Raw genomic sequence first — 20899 nt, 5'->3', positions numbered from 1 at the left:
TAAAAATATATATAATTTAATTTTAACAATAAAATTCCAATTGAAAAAATAAAATTAATTAATATGCACGGTCGATGTACTTCAATTAAATTCTAAAAAAAAATCATCATTTAATTTAAGTGGGATGAGACATCAAATACTATTGAAATTACATTCTCTTTTTTTTCACTAAACCTAACTAAAGAATTAAGATTAATTCATTGATGTGAAAATATTTTAAATTAATATATATATATATATATATATATATATATATATATATATATATATATATATATATATATATATATATACTTATATCATATTTACATCAATGATATAATTGTATATTATCAATGTTTTGATTTTATAAAGTTCAATTATTAATATAAATTACAGTGTAAACATATTTAGTTAATTAAAAATGATATATTTGGAGAGTTTTTTGCCCAGGGTAGTGAAGGAGACTAGAGTAAATTTGAAAAGCTATAGTTTTTCCTTTCATCATTGTGAGAGACAACTTTTTATGGTATTTTTTTCTAGCACTGAACTTGATACAAATATGAACATATTTGGAGAGGTGTTCCCATGAAAAAACTGAGTGGCCATAATATGAGGTAACGACAGTTAGTCTGATGAATGTGAAATAACAGGTGGATGAATCGGAAGTCAGATTCATTGAGAGAGGTTTAAAAAGAATGTTGGAAAATGCTCAAACAGTTTTTTAATGTCGGATATGTATGACCAAACGACAACAAAATGCACCCATAATAAAAAGAGAAGATGGTTGGACATATCATCGGTCATGATGTGAATAACATGTCTTCTAGATCAACAAGCATCAAGAAATTCATCAATTGAATTGAGACAAACCTAATAGTATAGTAGAAGCCCACACCTAGTCTTAATTATTGACATGGATGAATCATGATAATATATCAGCTCATGCCATAACAAATAAATTAGAAGCTGAGATCATATAAGGGCAAATATATTCATGTTCTTTCCTAAATACTTTTAAAAGGAAGGACGTTTATTCGTCAGAAGACAAAATAAAATATGATTTTGAATTACAAAATAAATCAAATATGACTTTAATGGATATTCAAGACACGGGAATCAAAGGAAAGAGGTATTACAAGTGGCATTAATCATACAATATTACAACAAATAACTCTGCGGTTGTCTAGAGGGTTATTCACAAGGTCATCAACAAAGGAAAGTTGAAGTTTTCTGATAATGGGTTGTCAAAAATGGTCGTTGACATCAACCCTTTCTCATCCATGAATATAGTTGTGGTACCTTTCTTAAAATATGTGTACTTCAAGATGACTAAGACATATAAGCAAAGGGAAAAACAAATATGGCAGCCTAAAATTAGGTCGTCCAAATCCTTATACAAAAACATGATGACGAATGATATATTTATGTTCAATAGGATATCAATTGAGTTAATCCAAATGATTGATATTTATATAACTGGAAAGCCGAATAGTATAAGATAACTCATTTAAGATCTAGTGAAAATGTATATTTATGTGCCCGATTCTGGATTGTAAAGGGAATCTAGTGTCAATGTTCGGGAAAAAGTCACATAGTTGATCAAAGAGACAAGAAATCAACCTTATTAAGAATTAAGGAAGACAACGTGCCCAAAAGGGAAAATGGAGGGTAACTATAATTACCACGGAGGAAGGGCTAACTTATCTTAAAATTACCATCAAAGACAACAAAAATGAAACAAGATCTACATATCTTTACTAAACTTCAAATCCAGGGAAGGAATAATATATCATCATGTTAGGTGATATATGAATTCAACAAGGAACTCCCTTTGGTTGAAGTAGTTTTATAATTTGGTGATTATAGTAAGGTCAAGGCCCTAACTCCTGAAGAGAAAAACCACAATGTGAAAACAACACATGAGTTTATCCATGATGTGGTCGAGGCAACACCCAATCAAGGGCTTAAGGACCAAAAGTTGGTAGTTGACGAGCAACACTTCTTGAGCATGAGGAGGAAGTCGATTGCAAAAAAATGATAACACAAGTTGGTTTATCAAGGTTCAATGGACTCAAGGGAAGATGAGTATCTTTAAGATGATGAGAATTCCTTGTTAGACATAGGGCTTAATGAAGACGCTAATAGTATCATGGCCCAAAGGAATAAGCACAAAATGTGTTAAAAGGATCCCAATTTCAACATACAATCTTTTAACAAAGTTTTCAATAATTAGTTCATCACTAGAGATAATGGATTTACTTGATTGACTAGAGACATTAGGAGTCGAATCCATAATGGTGGATGATGATATGTTCCATGACAATGAAAGCAAAAGGAAACATGAATAACAAGCACCATTTATGGGTTCGGATAAATATGGAATGGATGAATCAGAAATCACCAAACCAAACGACACTTACAACCTTTGATAATCTAATTGAAGTTAACCAAGGAACCCAAGAAGAACCCAGGATAACTAAAATTAGTTGGTTCTATGAAATTTCTCCTAGGGTAAATGTTATGGACCGTCCAAAGGCCTAATAAGACCGGCTCACTCATATCACCTGCTATGTTAAGCTCAAGTTATAAATACAGTTACAATAGAGTTCAGGTACACAATCTATAATCTCCACTCTTACTATGATTATCTTGAATCATAAACTAACTTGGGCGTTGAAGTGCTAACCATCCAGGCACCCTCTCCCTTTGGCCCACTGTACTAGAGATTAGCAACACCAATTCAATATCAACGTCTCTGATTTAAGATGCGTCACGATCGCAACCTTCAATCCTAGAAGTCACGTCATCGAATCGCATATAAAGCTTTCTTCCACTGCAACTTCTACAATCTTCTCCATTTCTGGTTCCCAGGAAAAACATTGGCGCCATATATGGAAGTTGACTTATGATTCCTAGGTTTTCCATGTAAATCATGTTTGACTCACGAACTTCATCGAGCAAAGTCATAAGTTCCAAGTCTAGATTCTCGTGGTTCAAATTCAAATCTCCGACTTAGATTTTGTAACCTCCTTAGATTAGCAAATCAAGAGGAGATCAATTTTTGATTCTTACGATCTCCACAAATTTGCGTTCATTTTCTATCTTCCCCGTTCATAACTCTATCAAATATGATAATCAAGAGCATTCCTTGAATACAAAGATTTGTCATAGCCAATTCGGTTAACTATCGTCTCCGCTTCAATTTTTCGATGTCAAGATCCCCGATTTACTAGAGAATTCCACATAATAACGAAAGAAAGGGTCTCAGGTCCAAATCTAGGATTATGCTGAGGTCTGTAGGCAATTTCTATGACAGTCAGACTGAAGCCTCACAATCCACTATATGGCCTATCTGCGCATGGGCTTCCCTTAATCACCAGGATGATCAAGGGGAAGATATATGGCCGATATCGCAAGTTCGTAGCTAATGGTGCTCTTGTATCACAAGTTTGTAGCTAACATCAGGCGTCGATCGAGTACAGAGGTGCATCTTACAAGGGCTATACAATTTCCACTTGATGCACCAAGATCTCCCCCCCCCCCCCCCACCACCAGACCAAGAAGGTGTCCATCGAGCATACCCGGAGAAGGATATCACATGCTCTGCTTGCAATGAGATCGGTCGATAGAAATCTTTGGCCACCTCTTAGAGTCTTTGTTTCAAAGGAAATACTAAACAAGCCTATATGGACCCCGACTATACAAATTCACCACAGAAGCACCCCTGGCGACCAAAAGCGCTACATCGAAACACCAGACATGGCGATTCGACAAGCCAGAAATTCAGAGGCTAATCTAAATCCATATTCCTTGAAGCGCTCGGCCTCCGAAAAAAACATCAACATACAACACACAAAGAATGGAACCTCAGACACATCCATCGAAGGTCAAACGTCTATGAAGTCGGAGACTCCATCCACTAGATCAGCCGGAAGTCAAGCTACCCGAACAACACATATGAGGGAGAACGATCAGTATATAATTGCGGTCGTTTGCAATATTTAATTAATATATTTGTAACTATTGCATAGTTAAAATCATTGATATAATAATTAAATACAACTTAGATGTATATTGTTATTATATTCTCTCTACTCTGTTTTCTATCTTGTTCCCTCTTTAGGGCACCAAAGTGTGAACGCACATAATAGCAAAACGGAATACGACCAACGTAGTTGACATCCAAAATAAATATTTCAGGGGTGTTGTTGGAGACGCTTTGCACGTTTGATTATAACAATCAATACCCCACAGTGTCGAGCACACATAAAGATTTCATAGGAGTTGTTGGAGACGCTTAATATGTTTGACTACAATAAACAATTTCCCCAGGGATGATGTCATAGACGCTTTATACATCCGACTATAGCAATCAAATACCCTTTATTCAAATATTACATACATTTCTATGTAGCTGCCCTCCCATTAGATCTAGCTTATCCAAGGGACGTGAGTGGTGGAGCCCGATGACGTCCACCTCGATTCGAGTTTTACCTTAGGGAAGGGATAAGGACCATCTACCTTTGGTCGGGGAATGATCCAATATGATGTGGAGCATAGTTCAAATCATAGTTCCATTTATACAGTCCCATGCTTCATCCCTATGAATATGATTCAAAGCATGGCCACATCAAGCTGGTCACATGCCTCATCTTTACGAATATGAATCAAAGCATAGTCACGTTAAGCTAGTTCCATGTGAAATCATTACATGTGCAGTTCAAAGCATAAACACGCTTAATGGGTCTTAGGCCTCACAATTACAAATTCAACATACGAGTGTGTCAAGCTGGATCAACTGTTTGACGTTATAAACACAATTTAAAGATCGACGACATCAATCAATCTAAAGCAATACATTATCTGCGTAAGCAAATTTCAATTATATCCACATGTAGTTGGTATGAAATCTTACCAAAAAAACACGTACATCTCAACGCGACACCCTCATAGATAAATCTGCTGAGCATGGCCTCACGAAGAACTTTAGGTTATTTACACTTTAAGAAAATATTGTTTATCGCTCTTTGTAGTAAACAAATTCTATAAGTTTTAGGGGTCAAAATTGAACTCTGATGTTCCTCGACTCCCAGTCAGCTAGAAATTACAACTAAAAGGAGCACCACACGAAACTAAAGCACAAACATGCAAAAGATAATAATATAAATAAATATTATTTACAAGCTGAGGCATAAAAGCCCGACAAAGTCTTATAGGAATAAAGTAAGGATAAAGAAAGAAAGGGGGGAAAAAAAGGTCCTCAAACATTGGCATCGTCCCCGACGTCTTCTCCAGGAATGGCTTGGAAGGGATATAATTGGTTGACAGTGACAGAAATGCTAGGACAAAATCCTCGCGCTTTCTCCAACATCTGATCCCGAACCCGGTACACGGATTCCATAACCCATTGAAGGGACTCCTGAGATTTCCTTCGGGTAGCAACCAAGTCTTCCTCGAGGCCTTTTAGAACTTTGGCCAACCATGCCATGATGCAATCAAATCATGACCAAAGATTGTACCAAGGATTAGGGTTTCAAGAAGTGAACATACCAAGTCAATGCAATGCAAGCCCAAAGTTTGATCACCATATATGCCATGGAAGAAAACCTTAGCCCATGAGACTTGCCCAGCCAAACAATCAAAAAACTGTGAATCAATGATATTTGTTTAAAAAAATGGAATGAAAGAAATTACCTAAATTCCTAGGAGAATGCAGATGAATTAAATGTCAAAAAAGTCAGATAAAAAATGAAAAAATGGGGCAAATTTTAGGGTATGACAATGAGATCTTATCAATAAGTGCTCCTCCACTAATAACATCTATAATATTTCTATCTGTATGTAGCATTCCCTTATAAAAGTACTAGATTAATAATTGCTCAAAAATCAGATGCTGAGTACAACTCGACACTAACTGCTTGAATCTCTCCTAGTATTTAGCCAAGGATTCCATGTCAACCTGTCTAATATCACATATTTCTTTTATGATCGAAGCAACTCTTAAATCAGGGGAAAATATCTCTAGGAATACTTTCTTCAAATAATTCAAGCTTGTAATAGAATTCGGTTCAAGATAGTATAGCCAATCTTTCGCAACACCTTGCAATGAGAATGAAAAGGCTCTGAGTTTAAAGTGATCTTCGGGGATTCCTTGAGGCCTCAATGGTGTAGAACACATAATCTAGAATTCTTTTAGATGCTTATGCAGATCGTGACCTGCAAGATCACTAAACCTTGATAACAAATGTATTAAACCAAATTTCAATTCAAAAGACGCAAAAACTTCAGCATACTCAATACAAAGTGCATTATAATTCAAATATGGTGCATCAAGTTCTCTTAAAGTTTTTTGTGTAGTCATGTTATAATAATTAAACTCAAAATCAGAATCAAACAAATTATGAGAGAATACGTAATCATAATCACTATCGCTAATGGGTGGACTAGTAGTCATGCATCATGAGTCAACAATGCAACAAATATGAAAGTACCAACAATGTCTATATTAAGAAAAAATTGGAAAATAGAAAAATGATTAAAATAAAATAAAATATAAAAATCAAATAAAGATTATACAATTATTATTTTTTTGGATTTTTTTAAAAATATGAAAATAAAAAATAAATAAAATAAAATAGAAAAACAAGGAATTTGGGGTTTTTAGGTTGGTGATCCTTATTTTGTCCCAAAATAGCATTTTGAATCCTGATTCTTTTCTGATAAAATGACACAATTTTGATTAAGAAAACTAGGTTTTTTACTCTAGATCGCAAATTGGCCAGAAACGCAGGAATATAGGGGCTAGAATGCAAGAACACAACATCTATGACTCTAATGTTGGTTAAAATCGCAAGAGAGTCCCCGACAACAATGCCAATTTTGATCCGTTGTCGCACACGGATCAAAAAAGAATTACTAAAGGGTAGTATAAGGAAGCAACACTCTAGCCATGCAAGGAGTATTGAATTATTTTAACCAACCGGTTAAAACAAATGGGGGGCTAGGCTTTTGATTATGATTATGATTAAGAGAATTTGATTATGAATAATATTAACAAACTAATCTACTATTTTGGTTTCTGACTTATCACTGGTTACTACCTTACCAATTCCTTAAGCGAATTCGATCCATATTCGATTACAATATCGATTGAACAAGCGCAATTGATATTGTATGGTTTATGATCCTATTTTCCTAATTAAGTAAATGACTAAAGATTACATGAATTAACAAAAAAGCTAGGTTTAAACGCGATTATGGTTAAGGAACATGAATCAATTGAATATAATAAAAACTACTATATGACATATCGAATTAAGCAAATGAAGTTCACAAAATAGAGTTAAAAGGGAAAATAAATTGAATTGATAAAGGTAAAACCTTAAAGTCTTGATGAAAACACGATTCAGTAGATCAACCATATGAAATTTAGCTCTCCATAGAATTCTTGAAGGAATTCGTCTTTCAATCAAGTGTATTAATCTAAATATAAATTGGACAGTTTACGGAGATAAAATATTCAATAATATTAGGCGATCATAATATTTTTCTAGAAGCCAATTATATTTTATTGAACACATATATTTGACCAAATAGTAATATTATTGGGTCATATGAGATCACACAAATAGTAACATAAGGATTAAATTGTGAGGTTATGGATTGGAAGAGAAATTAAGAGGTTATGGATTGGAAAAGAAATTATCTTAAAAAGGATGATTAAGTCACATAATGTATGACATTATGGACTTAATCAATCCTTCTCCATTTAACCCTATATAAGATAGAGTTTACATGGGAAATATTCACTATTCTATCATCATTATTTCAAGAGATAAATTCTAATTTTGGAGAGTGTCTTCTTTCATTCTCTTCTTCCTATCTTTCGGTTCTCCCTAACCCCAAAAGTAAGGAGAGAAACTTATTCCCTTCTTCCGTACTAGCATACATGGTGATCTAGTTGTTGCTCGTAGACCAACACTAGAGGAACTACGCTTGACGTTCTCGAAAATCTCCATTGAAAGCTAGCATCTTTGTGAATTCACGCATCAAAGGTATATATTCTTATACTTTATATTATTCATATTGATATATGTATGATAATCTTGGAGTTAGATGTAAAGAATGAGATTTCGTGTAAACTGAATACCTAACGGTAACACCGTGTTTTAGGTTAAATAGTAAAAGAAAAATTGGACCCTAAGAGCAACCTACCCGACAAACATACATTCGGCCAAAAAAACTAATTATTTATTAAGTTTGACACGAAAATAATAATTCGACTCTTTTGCACTCCGAATTGACTTTTTCCTTAAACATGAAACTTGTAGCTTATCCTCTTAGTTTTCCAACACATACTAGAATGCGTCAAAAGGCATCTTGTAGCTCAAGTTCTGATTGCACAGTGAGAAAGTGTCAAATTACGACTTAATCAAAAAATAAATGATGGAAATAAAAGAAGAGTGAAATTAAATTAAAATTTGAAAACCTACTAAAAACAATAGAAATAACAATAGAAAGTAAAAAAGTGATCTTAGTACAATAATAAATGAATGTGCATTAAAATGTATTGATCAACTGTCTATCATAATTTTTTATCAAACCAAATAGAAACAACCTCGATGTGAATCAATTGACTCGTCCTTAAGCGAGTTAATAGTTTTGCGATATTTAAAAAATCTATAAGAATATATATTAAATTTGAAAATTAATAAAAAAAAAAGCAGGTTAAAGGAGGATGTTCATTATTCATCCATCCCAAGAGCATTTGGATGAGATAACATATATCTCTTCCACTTTAATCAAAGATTATGGATTCTAAACCATCATTGAGAATTCAGGAATGTTAAATCTATTGAAAAACAAGTTATCTCACTCATTATGGTACTCCTTAATTTGAGGAATTAATCTTACAATAACACAAATAAGGCACATAGAATATCCGGTTTATACAACAATAAAAGTTGGCTAACCCAAACTATATATTAAAAGGTTTTCATTTGACGTTTTAAATAAATTTATGAGCCTTTTGTTTCAGTTTTATTTTTAAAATTATTTTTATAGTCTTATATATTCTTGATAAAAAGTCTTATATATTCTTGATAAAAAGTCTTACACACTTGTTTTAAAAAGTTTTGAATAAAAGATTGATTTAAATAATTTTTCATAAAATGTTATTTTAGATAATTTATCCTTTTGCTATCATCTTTTGGATATCAAAATTTGAAAAAATCACTTAAATTTGAAGTTATTTTAAATAATATTTTATAAAAATTATTTTTAAGATATATTCTTTTAGTAAAATTATACGAATTTGACTATATTTTAATATTTAATAATATATATTTATATTACTTGATGTTAAAATTAATTTTTTAATTTATAAAAGATTAAATTATAGTTTTGGTCTTTCCATTTTCTCTATTTACGAAATCAGTTTCTCCATTTTATTTTAAAACAATTTTGGTCAATTAAAAAAAAGATGATGTGTAATTTTTTAATATTTTGGCCCAAATTCAATGACTTGGAATATATCAGTTGTATTAAAAATAACATGTCATTAATACTTATACATTAAATAAATAAATAAAATATAAAAAAAATTAAAATAAACATAAAAATTAAAAAAATCAAATCAAATTTTCTTCTACATCCATTTATCTTCAATATTTTAGTTCTTTTTCTGCCATTCTTCTGCTATCTCTTTCTTGATGGATGGTTTGATTACTATTTACTAGGAATTTATCAAAGAAGCATTCAGTATGTCTTGGAAGATTCTCTACCCCTTCCCTCCAAACAAAACAAAATTGATGTCATTCTGAGATTTTTCTTACAATCTTTGCTTTAGTAGTGTCATTTAATGATGATACCTCTTATTATATCACTTCCCATTTTGTATTACATTCATTCTTTGCATGCATCCCATCTCTTGTGGGTATGTTCTTTTGCTAGTGCAATGAATATTTTCTAGTATGAATAAACACTTGTAAGATTCAAATTTTTGTAACTCGTCTTTAAATTTTGATGATAATACTAAAACATAGTTGATGTTCTACCAATGTATTTTTGATGATAATAGAAGCATAGATATTTTTCTAAACTTTATTTAAGATCTCTATTTTTCAAGTTATATTTTCAATCATTTAAAAAAAATAGAAGTAGTTCAATTTATTGTTTTTATATTATTTAGGATTTCTACTCAGACATGCTTATTATTTCAGTATTAGCATGTAGAAAAATATGTGGCAAACTCCTTTCACTAATTAAAAAAAATATATGTAATCTCGAAAGCGAAGTTGATTTAACCTCGATTACAAATGTGATGTAACGAATGACGTCATAAAAAGCTACCACTTTAACTTTCGATTTTAGAATAAACTAAAAAATAATTGAAATGGTCAATGGTTCGATCTCAAATAATAATTTTTTTATATTTTTAAAACTATTATCATATACATTTCGATTTATTATCAAAATCGATGAGATACATATATTCTTACTCGAGGTGTAAGTTATATATATATATATATATATATATATATATATATATATATATATATATATATATATATATATATATATATATATATATATATATATATATATATATATATATATATATATATATATATATATATAAAGTGGAAATCAACTTAATCTAATGATTAAATTTTTTTTTTACTTAATTAACCATTATATTAAATTCAATTCAAATGTTATGATTTGGAGTAAGTTAAAAAAATATATTTTTAGAATAAATTGATCATATATATATATATATATATATATATATATATATATATATATATATATATATATTATATATTATATAAAATATTAATAAATTAATTTATTTACAAACTACATTATTTATACATATATTACTTTGTTTACACATAATATTATATTTGTTTTTCATCGTTGTCGATGATCACAAATGCTGAATATCCACTACAAGAAAAATTAATATTAGTTGTGTAATTTTGCTGGGTGAATTTCACCTCGCAAAAAAATAATGGTTACGGAATGATAATCACCTCGCAGCCTATTTATCCAAATAAAAATAATAAAAAATAATTTTTTAAATATATCACCTCGTAAGTTATCGGGAGGGAAATGAAATCTTTTAAAACAATATTTAAGAGGTGTTATTCACCTCGCAAATCAATTTTCAAAATTCAAAATTTAAACATTAAGACAAGTTAATTCAATGCAGGCTTTAGCACTACAAAGTTCACATGCATTATGGCGTGTTAAACATCCACTAAACTGACATGCGCAGATTCCAAAAACACTACAATGGTCATCAACAAACTGAGTGTATTTATTAATCTGCTTTCCCTTTCTTCAACGTCACAATCGCGTTCATATCCAATTTCTGCTTTTCCAGCTTCAGCTTCTTCTTCTTCCACAAATGACACAAAATTATTGCAAAAGCTCACAAAATGTTTCATCTCTTAGTCTAAAATTATGTCATCTTCTCCATTTCAATATCAAACTTTTGATTAAGGGTTCATTGTTATTATAAGGTACACATTTCATTTTCAATTTTTTCTTACCATTATTGAGTTGTTCTGGTTTAAATGTGTTTGTTGATGTTTCTATCCTTGCTTATATTATTTTAAATTTTATTTTTGCAGATATTGTTTATGAGAATATTAATTTTGTTTATGTGTTTATAATGTTTAGTTGTGATTTATTATTTTTAATATTTAGTTAGTATAATAGGATATAATTTTTTTTTAGTTTTTTATAATGTTAACAAATTAAAATAGCATATATATTATTAAAAATATATATTATTGATTTTGTTTTATTTTTTTATATTAATTATGTATATATATGTTAAATTAGTATACATATATATATATATATATATATATATATATATATATATATATATATATTCTTTTGTTGTTACTTCAATTAAGTAAATTATTATTTTTTATATTTTTATAACAAATAATAAAAAATTGTAATATTTTTAATTATTTTTAAGTATTCAACGGATTTTTATTTTTAATAAATTCTGAATTTAAATATTATTTCATAAAAAAATTCTATTATATTATTTTATTAAATTTATTACAATTAAATTTGTATAATATAAATATATAAGAATACGTTATTATTTAATAAAAAATATTCTATTATATTCTATTATTACAAATTTATTATAATTAAATCTGTATAATATAAATATATAAGAATATTTTTTATTAAATATGTTTAAAATTTGCCAAGTCATTTTCACCTAACAATTACATGAAAAATTGCCAAGTATTTTTCATCCAGCAAATTAATAATTTGTGAGATGAATTGCACTCAGCAAAATGATACACACTTGCGCTCTTGTCCACCTACTCTCTGCACGCCTGCATTATATACTTGGGAAAGTAAGTTGCGAAGTGATATTCACCTAGCAACTTGCGAAGTGATTTTCTCCTAGTAACTTGCATGATAATTTTCTCTCAGCAAAAAAGTTGCAACTAATGTTTTAGCAAGGTGAATGGAACTCATAAATCTCATATGTTGCGAGGTGATTTTAACGTTTGCGAGGTGATTAACACCTAGTAAATTTAAGATTTTTTTGTAGTGATTTTAGGGGAAGAGAAAATGTTAGGGATACTCATTTTATTGATCTTGAGGAAGATCAAATGTATGATATAAAACAAACAAAAAAGTTAGATAAATAAAATAAATATTCAGTTATATTATAATTTAAGAATACAATTCTTGAAGCCAAATAACTTTCTGTTTTTATAATCCATTTTAGAGAAATTTTTCCATATAAAATTAACGTTTTTTTAAGTTTCAAAGTTTTCATGTCAAATATTTCATTATTAAAGTTTAATATTCATAATGTTTTTATAATAAGTGTTTTAGGTTTACACTGATCATTAATGAGAGTGTATTGGACGTTGATACTCATTAAATGGACGATAAATATTTGTTTAAGGACGGTGAAGAAATTGAATAAACACGATCATATTTTACCTCGGTTATTACACAAAACCGAAGTAAAATATGTTTCTTTTTAGATAAAAAATATAATAAAATATGTTTCATCCCAAGCGCCACATACTTCTCGATTTCTATAAAAATCGAGGAGAAACTTTTTTATATTAAAAAAATTATATTGTTTACACATAATATTAAAATAAATTGTTTAAACAAATTCAGATTTTGACAATGGATTTTTGGAGAACAATAAATCTTTTCAAATTTCTGATAAGTTATCTATTCCAACTAAGAGAATTTTTTTTCTGTACTTGCAATTCATCCCAGAGAGATTTTATTATTTTGAGCAAATATTTTCATTAAAAATGCTTTCACATGAAAGAGAACAAAATGATTTTGTATAGGAAGAAAATTTTCAATGTTGTCAACTGAGAAAATAAATAAATTTCTCAATGTTTTCTTTGGTTGACAACATAGGAAGGTTATTCCAAAAATGCAACATCAACATCAACATCATTATGTTATAATGGATTGTAATAGTAGAAAAATGTTTTGTTCAAGATAGAAGAACATTGAAGCATTTTTCTGTCTTGCAATCCATCCTAAAAAATGATGTGTACACGTTTGTAGCGGGTACATATAATAAGTTAGGTTTATGATAAAATCTGACTAATGAGAAATTTTCTAGTAAAATCTGATAATCTAATCCATCAGTTATTAAATATAACCGAAGAAATAGATCATTAACTTAAAAATAAAAATAAAATAAAAAGAAACACACCATTTTTAAAGAAATAAAAACATAAAAATATAAACGATTGTTGTTGGAATTCGAAGCATGTGCTGAATTATTTTTCCCCTTGGTTGTATTTAGAAACCAAAGGAATATGTGGTATTTATTAAAAATATATAAAACATGACACACCTTAACCTTTTATCTGAGTTTTTTATTGGCTGAGGTGAAAATTTTGTCATAAAATATATTATTTGTAGTACTCTCTCTCTCATATATATATATATATATATATATATATATATATATATATATATATATATATATATATATATATATATATATATATATATATATATATATATATATATATATATATATATATATATATATATATATATATATATATATATATATATATATATATATATATATATATATATATATATATATATATATATATATATATATATATATATATATATATATCATATTATTTATTATTAAACATTTATATATTTCCTTAACTTATTGTTTTTTTTCGTATAGAAGAATTATTTGGGATCTTAGAGAAATCATGCAAGCTGTCACAAAATAAAAAGAAATGTTTTTTACACGGTTATGGAGGATTGGTAAAATTTTCAGGAACACATTTTCTACTTCTTTGTGTTTTAAACGTGATATTATATTGAATGTAGCATCAATTAGAATTGAAAGTTTATTGTTACCGGGAGGAAGAACATCACATTCCAAATTCAAGATCCTAGTTCCTTCTCTAGAATCATATATTTGTAATATTGAGAAAAATTATGACCTTGCTGATCTCTTGCAACTAACAAAGCTCATTATATGGAATGAGGCTCCTACGAAAAAATAGTTTTTGTTTTAAAGCTCTTGACAAGTCGTTGAATGATATCATGAATGATGACAAAGTTGCATGTAAGAAATTTTTTATTGTAATTTTAGACAAATTCTACATATTATACCAAGAGGTACTATCTATGATATTGTGCGTGCAACTATAAATACTTCATATATTTGGGATCATTGCATGGTTCTAACTCTAACAAAAAAAAAATGTGGTTGAGAAGTGGTTTAAATTCAAGCAATTCGAAAGATATTCGCCTATTTTACAAGTAAGTGATGAAAAAATCTCGGAACCAAATGATGAATATGTTGAAATTAATATTTTGGGAGATTTACTAATAACATTTTTTGTTGACCCAATTAAGACGGTTGTTACACGTACTTACCTAAATCACCTTCAAAACTACACAAATGATGTTTTCGAACAATTGACACTAAAATTATTGAGTTGTCTAAAAATTCCAGGTTTGCCAAACCACTCAATAAAATTGAAGATTGACACAACTATAATATTGATAAGGAATTTGTATCAATAGAAAAACTTGATAATAGTTGAAGGTTAATAGTTACTAGACTAGCCAACCATATCATAAAAACAAAGATAATTTTAAGTAAAAATATTAGAAACACAGTTTACATACCCATAATGTTTTGGTCTCCTCCTCAGTCTCATTGGCTATTCAAACTTATCAAAAAATAATTTCCTATTATAGTCTTATTTGCCATGACAATAAATAAATCTCAAGATCAATCATTATATAATTATTATTTTTATATCAATGATTGATAGTTTTTTTTTAAAATATCAAGTTCTGTAATTTTGTTTTAAAAAACCCATAAATATTAATGAAATTAGACGTGGCTTAAAGTGGGATTCTCGTTCCAAATAGCAGCGCTGGAAAAAGAAACACGCACAAAACATGCATTCACATTATAGATTGGTGATTGAAAATTGTTGTGTGCGCATGAATGGTTGAAATTGTGGGAGTTTTTTCTTAATTTGAAACAACAAAACAAAAACATGTGGCCATGAGTTGTGTCTTGTGTCCCTCTTTCCTAAGTTAAGTTCATTGATTTCAATTAGTATTATACAATTAATTAATCAACCGCATTTGAAGCTCATTTTCTACCTAGAATTTTGCATGTTCTCTTTTATCTTCTATAAAGCATCATCACCAACACATACTCTATTCAACTCTATTAGTTTATTAAAAGGCTATAACTATATCAAACTCACAAAGCAAATGCACAATGGCATCGAGATGAAGTTGTGCTAAAACAACTTTCTGTTGAAAAAGAAGAAAGAAACGGTGCTGCTTATAATTCAATCTATTTCACTTTTGTTGGAAGTGTAAATGGACTAAATCGTTCAGGATTTATGAGAACAACGACACCATATATTTATACAAAACTTATGGTTTAGGGTTTAGGATATAAACACTACTATAAATAATGTTTTTTATAAAAAAATTTACCTCTTGAACAATAAATAACCGGGAGTATAGGTCATGGGTGCGCATGTTTTATTTAAAAATAATAATAATTAATCTTTTCTCTTGATTTTTACGAAAACCGACACAAATAGTTGATTCGATTCCGAACTCCTGCAATTTTATATTTTAAATAAAACAAAAAACGCGTCTTTATTTTTTTTATAGATTTTACGTCGGTATTATACCTCGGTTTTTAATTAAACCGAGATAAAAACTCTCTAATTTTTATTCCTTTTAGAACCAAAAAATGCGTCTTTATTTTTTTTATAGATTCTATGTCGGATATTTTAACTCGGTTTTTAGTAAAACCAAGATAAATACTCTCTAAATTTTGTATTCCCTTAGAGTTAATGTTAAGTCTAACTCATTCACTTTTTGAGCCATAGCGAACGAGAGAACATCATTCTTCTCCAAGGAGGAAGGAAGCTCGAACCAACGCTTTTCTTTACAAGTCTCATCACATTTCCGATATGAGAATGGATTGATGCAATTTCTTGATTTTGCTGGAAAAAATCTTCCTATAAATAATGAGATTTTTCGGTGTCCTTGTAGAAAGTGCTTTAATACAGAAAAAAATACAAGGGATGTTATATTTAATCATTATGGTTGTGATAAAATTATTCAAAATTACACAAAATGGGTATGACATGGTGAAATGACAAAAAAGAGACATTTGTTACATACAATTGAAGATGATGAATTTATGAATGATACTTGATCAGTCACCATTTGTGTTAGTTTTAATGTCATTTGAATGTCAAAAGTATGTGAATTGCCGTGAGTTTGGGCAGTAGTTTAAGTTTATTTTGGTAAATTTTTACAATAGCTTGATTTTCTAGTGTTTTAATAATTCTAAGCTATTTTACACGCTTGAGATAGTGTTTGATGTGTTTACAGAGCTGAAAGATCAAGAGTAGTTGGACCAGAGAAGAAACTAGACGACAACATATCAGCAAGAGGAAAAATGAAAAAATTCCAAATTTCCTGCTCATACGCGTATGAGGCCTCTCATACACGTATGGCCACTCATAATCATCCCCAGCATACGCGTAACAGTAGGAGGGGGTAAAAATCAAACCTCTGCTCATACACATATGGTAAGGTCCATACGCATATGAGATCAGCCAACCAGCCCCCATAGATGCAGCAGAAGCCTTACGTGTATGACTCCAACTGAGTCATACGCCCTACCCTGGACCATACGTATATGAGTAAGTGTAAAAAAGTGTCATACGCGTATAGGAGGTGGAAATACGCGTATGACATGACACAGATCTGAAAAAGCCCAAAATTTGCCTATTTAGCTGGAAAAACACAAATTTTCAAGGGCTGGATGATTTCTTACTACAGAAAACGCGTTTTAAAGGCTGGAGCACTAAAGAATTCGTGGTGGATCAAGATTTTCATGAACTTTTATGATTGGAAACCTATTTTCATCCATTTATTTGTAATGTTTGTACATTTTTTCATGTTTTTCTTTATGACTATGAGTAGTTAAACCCTCCAATGCTAGGAGGTGTCCCTGATTCGAATTTATAATGCAATTTTAGATTTTTTACCTTGTAATAACTTTGATTTTATGATATATGACTTATTTACAATTTGTGCTTAATGTTTTCTCTTTCGGAAAAATTGAGATTGATTTGTGGTTAATATTTAGGCTTGACCGTCATTTTTAATGCTTAGTTGTGAATGATTCATAGTAGATATCACATATGCCTAGGGATACCCTGTGGAAACCGATATATTCTTGATTAAAATAATGCTTAATTTCATATGTAATTCACTGTGGACATATGGATTAATTTGAATGATTAAATGTTTTCTCACTAAGGACTTAGGGATAAACACCCTTAAGAACTAGTAGTCAATGTTATTGAATTAAGTTGTTGCAGGGTTAATTTACTATTGTTGATTAATCCAATCATATACCTTCCCTAGCATGTTCACTCATAATATCTTTTAATCTGCTCAACTGCTCTTTTTACCTTCTATTGAATTTTATTTTCAATTGTTCAAACAAACAATCCAAAACCCTTAAGGCTTTTGTTTAAATAAGATAGAACCAGAACTTTAAATCGTCAAGCAGCCCTTGAGATCGATACTTAGGGAAATTTCCCTTATTACTACATTGGGAGATTAATACACTTGCTAATTTACCGATCAATACTCTAGAAGACATGATTCGTGATATTGGAGTAAATGCTTTCAAGAAAGTTAATATGGTATATGCTTTGCAAAGAGACATGGAAGATTCGTTGTATCCAAGATGTAAAAGTTTTACAAAAATGTCAGATGTGTTAAGACTATTTAATCATAAGGCAAGAGATGGGTGGATGGATAAAAGTTTCACTGATTTTCTTGAATTGTTGAAAGAAATGTTTCTCGAAGGTAACACGTTGTCGAACCGTAGTTATGAGACCAAGAAGATATTGTGTTCAATGGGTTTTGAACTATGTCAAAATACATGCATGCATAATGATTGTATCTTATATAGGAAAGAGTTTAAAAACTTGAAGGAGTGCCCAAAGTGTGGTAAGTCACACTACAAGAAGAAGGACAATGGTGTTGATGACAATGCTAGTGAAACTAGCATGAGTGTTCCTTCTAAGGTGATGTGGTACCTACCGATAATTCCAAGGTTCAAGAGATTGTTTGCTAATGTTAATGATGCAAATAATACTATATGGCATATAAATGAAAGAGTGTGTGATGGAAACATTTGCCATGTAGATGATTCATTGTAATGGAAGAAAATTGATTCCTTATTTCCAGATTTTGCCATTGAACCGGGAAACCTTAGGCTTGGACTTGCTACCGATGAAATGAACCCTTTTGGTAATTTGAGTACTAACCATACGTCATGGTCTGTTCTTCTAATGATTTATAACTTATTTCCATGGTTGTGCATGAAGTACAAGTGTATGATGCTATCAATGATGATTTCAGGTCCAAGACAACCATAGAACGACATAGATGTTTATTTAACGTCATTGATTTAAGATTTAAGACTTTTGTGAGAGAAAGGTGTTGATGTTGATGGTTCGTATACATGTGATAAATTTAGGTTGTGCGCCATGTAGTTTTACACAACCAATGACTTTCCTACATACTGTAATTTTTCAGGGTACAGTGTGACGTATTTAAAGCCAGAAAGTGATTTTTTTAGGTTTAAACTTGATTTTTGACGATAAAACATGAATTAGGAGTGAGAGAACACACTAGAAGCAAGTTGGAGATTATTCTTTAAGGATTTTCACCATTGAATCCCTTTTCATCTTGATTCTTTGTAATGTTTCTTTTCATTAGTATGAGTAGCTAAGTATCGATCAAGTTTATGACGTCGTTGCTGGAGACTGCCAAAGATTATAGAGTTTACAGTTTTATTTTTAGTTGAAATTTTGTTGCTTTGCAATAAAATTTTATTTTTAATTTGAGTTTTATTTTGCTATTAAAAAAAGTATGATTATTGTTGCTTCATGAATTCTTCTATACTTTGCGACTAATAAAGTGTCTGAGTTTTGTAGTCATGAATTATTTTTATACATTACCACTTGTATCTCCTACATGTTGATCGCCTGATTCGGGAATCACTTCGGGAGAGACGACTAAAATTTGTAAAGCATGTAAGAGACAGATAAGAATTCTTATGAATGAATGTAAGAAAGCTAACTTTTGTCCAGATAGATTAATTTGGCGAGAGTTAAGATTGGAAGAAGAATATGTGAAAGAAGAAGAAAAATGTATGACATCAGCTGAAAAAGATGCATTAAGAATAGAAGAATTTGAGGTAAACAGGAAAGATGGGGAAAGAGAAAGAAGGCAACTTGAAGATGATCTAGTTTTGGATGAAAATCCAAATTTAATAACTTGTGCATATGTAGACATCCAACAAGAAAATCTTCAACAAAAGAGTATCCCTAAAAACTATTTTAACAAGGCAGATGACAGACAAGAAATTGACAAAGTATTGGATGTCATTTATGCCTTGTTCAGTAAAATCAAACTAAAAATGATTTGTAAGCAACATTATTAATATCTGAAGTTCGTGGAATTGCTACCAAACAAAAGAAAGAAAAAACATGATGTGTTATTTGTGTCATATATGCCACCCTAACATGGAATGAGGCGTCAAGCTAATGACGGTAAATGAACGCTTCTTAGGAGGCAAACCAAGAAAGGTATTTGTAATTTTTTTATAGTCTTTAATTTTATATTAATTTTTTAGTTTTGTTTGCTTTCAGTTGGTTTATTTTCTAGTTATTTACTTTCATCTAGTAATATGATAATTATAGCTTTAGTGGTTGTGTGAAAAGTACCCAGATTAAATGAATGTGTATCCTCTGTGCATGTTAACTTGCCAAAATATTTTTTTATATACTTCTAAATGATCTGATTGGTTTAATTGAGTTGGACTGAAGGTTGAGCATATTTACCATAACTGATTGAGAAGCCACATCGAGCAAGAGGTACTGCGGAGGTTGTCAGCTCTACCCAACATGGTGAGAGCAGAAAAAGTCAAACACAATGTACATTATAAGAGAGCATTCAGGTATGTATTTATCATTCAAAACTTGCGTATATTCTTTTCTGACTTTGTTTACATGAATACACACACTGAGGCAGGTATGTCTTTATCAATCAGAGTTTGCGTATGTTCTTTTCGAATATGATTGCATTATTACACACACTGAGGTACGTTATTTGTGTTCACCCCTGAGCCTTTCTAGCCGTCACATATATTATTATTCATTGTTAACCCCTTTTGAACTTGTATCCTTTTGTTTGTGTAAGTACCACATTATAAACTCATGGCCCAAACACTTCCTCACCCTGTTTAGAATAATTGTGTTTTATTCTCGGA

The sequence above is a fragment of the Lathyrus oleraceus genome, chromosome 1 (genome assembly GCF_024323335.1).
Source record: "Lathyrus oleraceus cultivar Zhongwan6 chromosome 1, CAAS_Psat_ZW6_1.0, whole genome shotgun sequence".
In the NCBI taxonomy this organism is placed as follows: domain Eukaryota; kingdom Viridiplantae; phylum Streptophyta; class Magnoliopsida; order Fabales; family Fabaceae; genus Lathyrus; species Lathyrus oleraceus.
The sequence above is the reverse complement of the archived record's forward strand: the minus strand, read 5'-3'. Positions refer to the sequence as shown.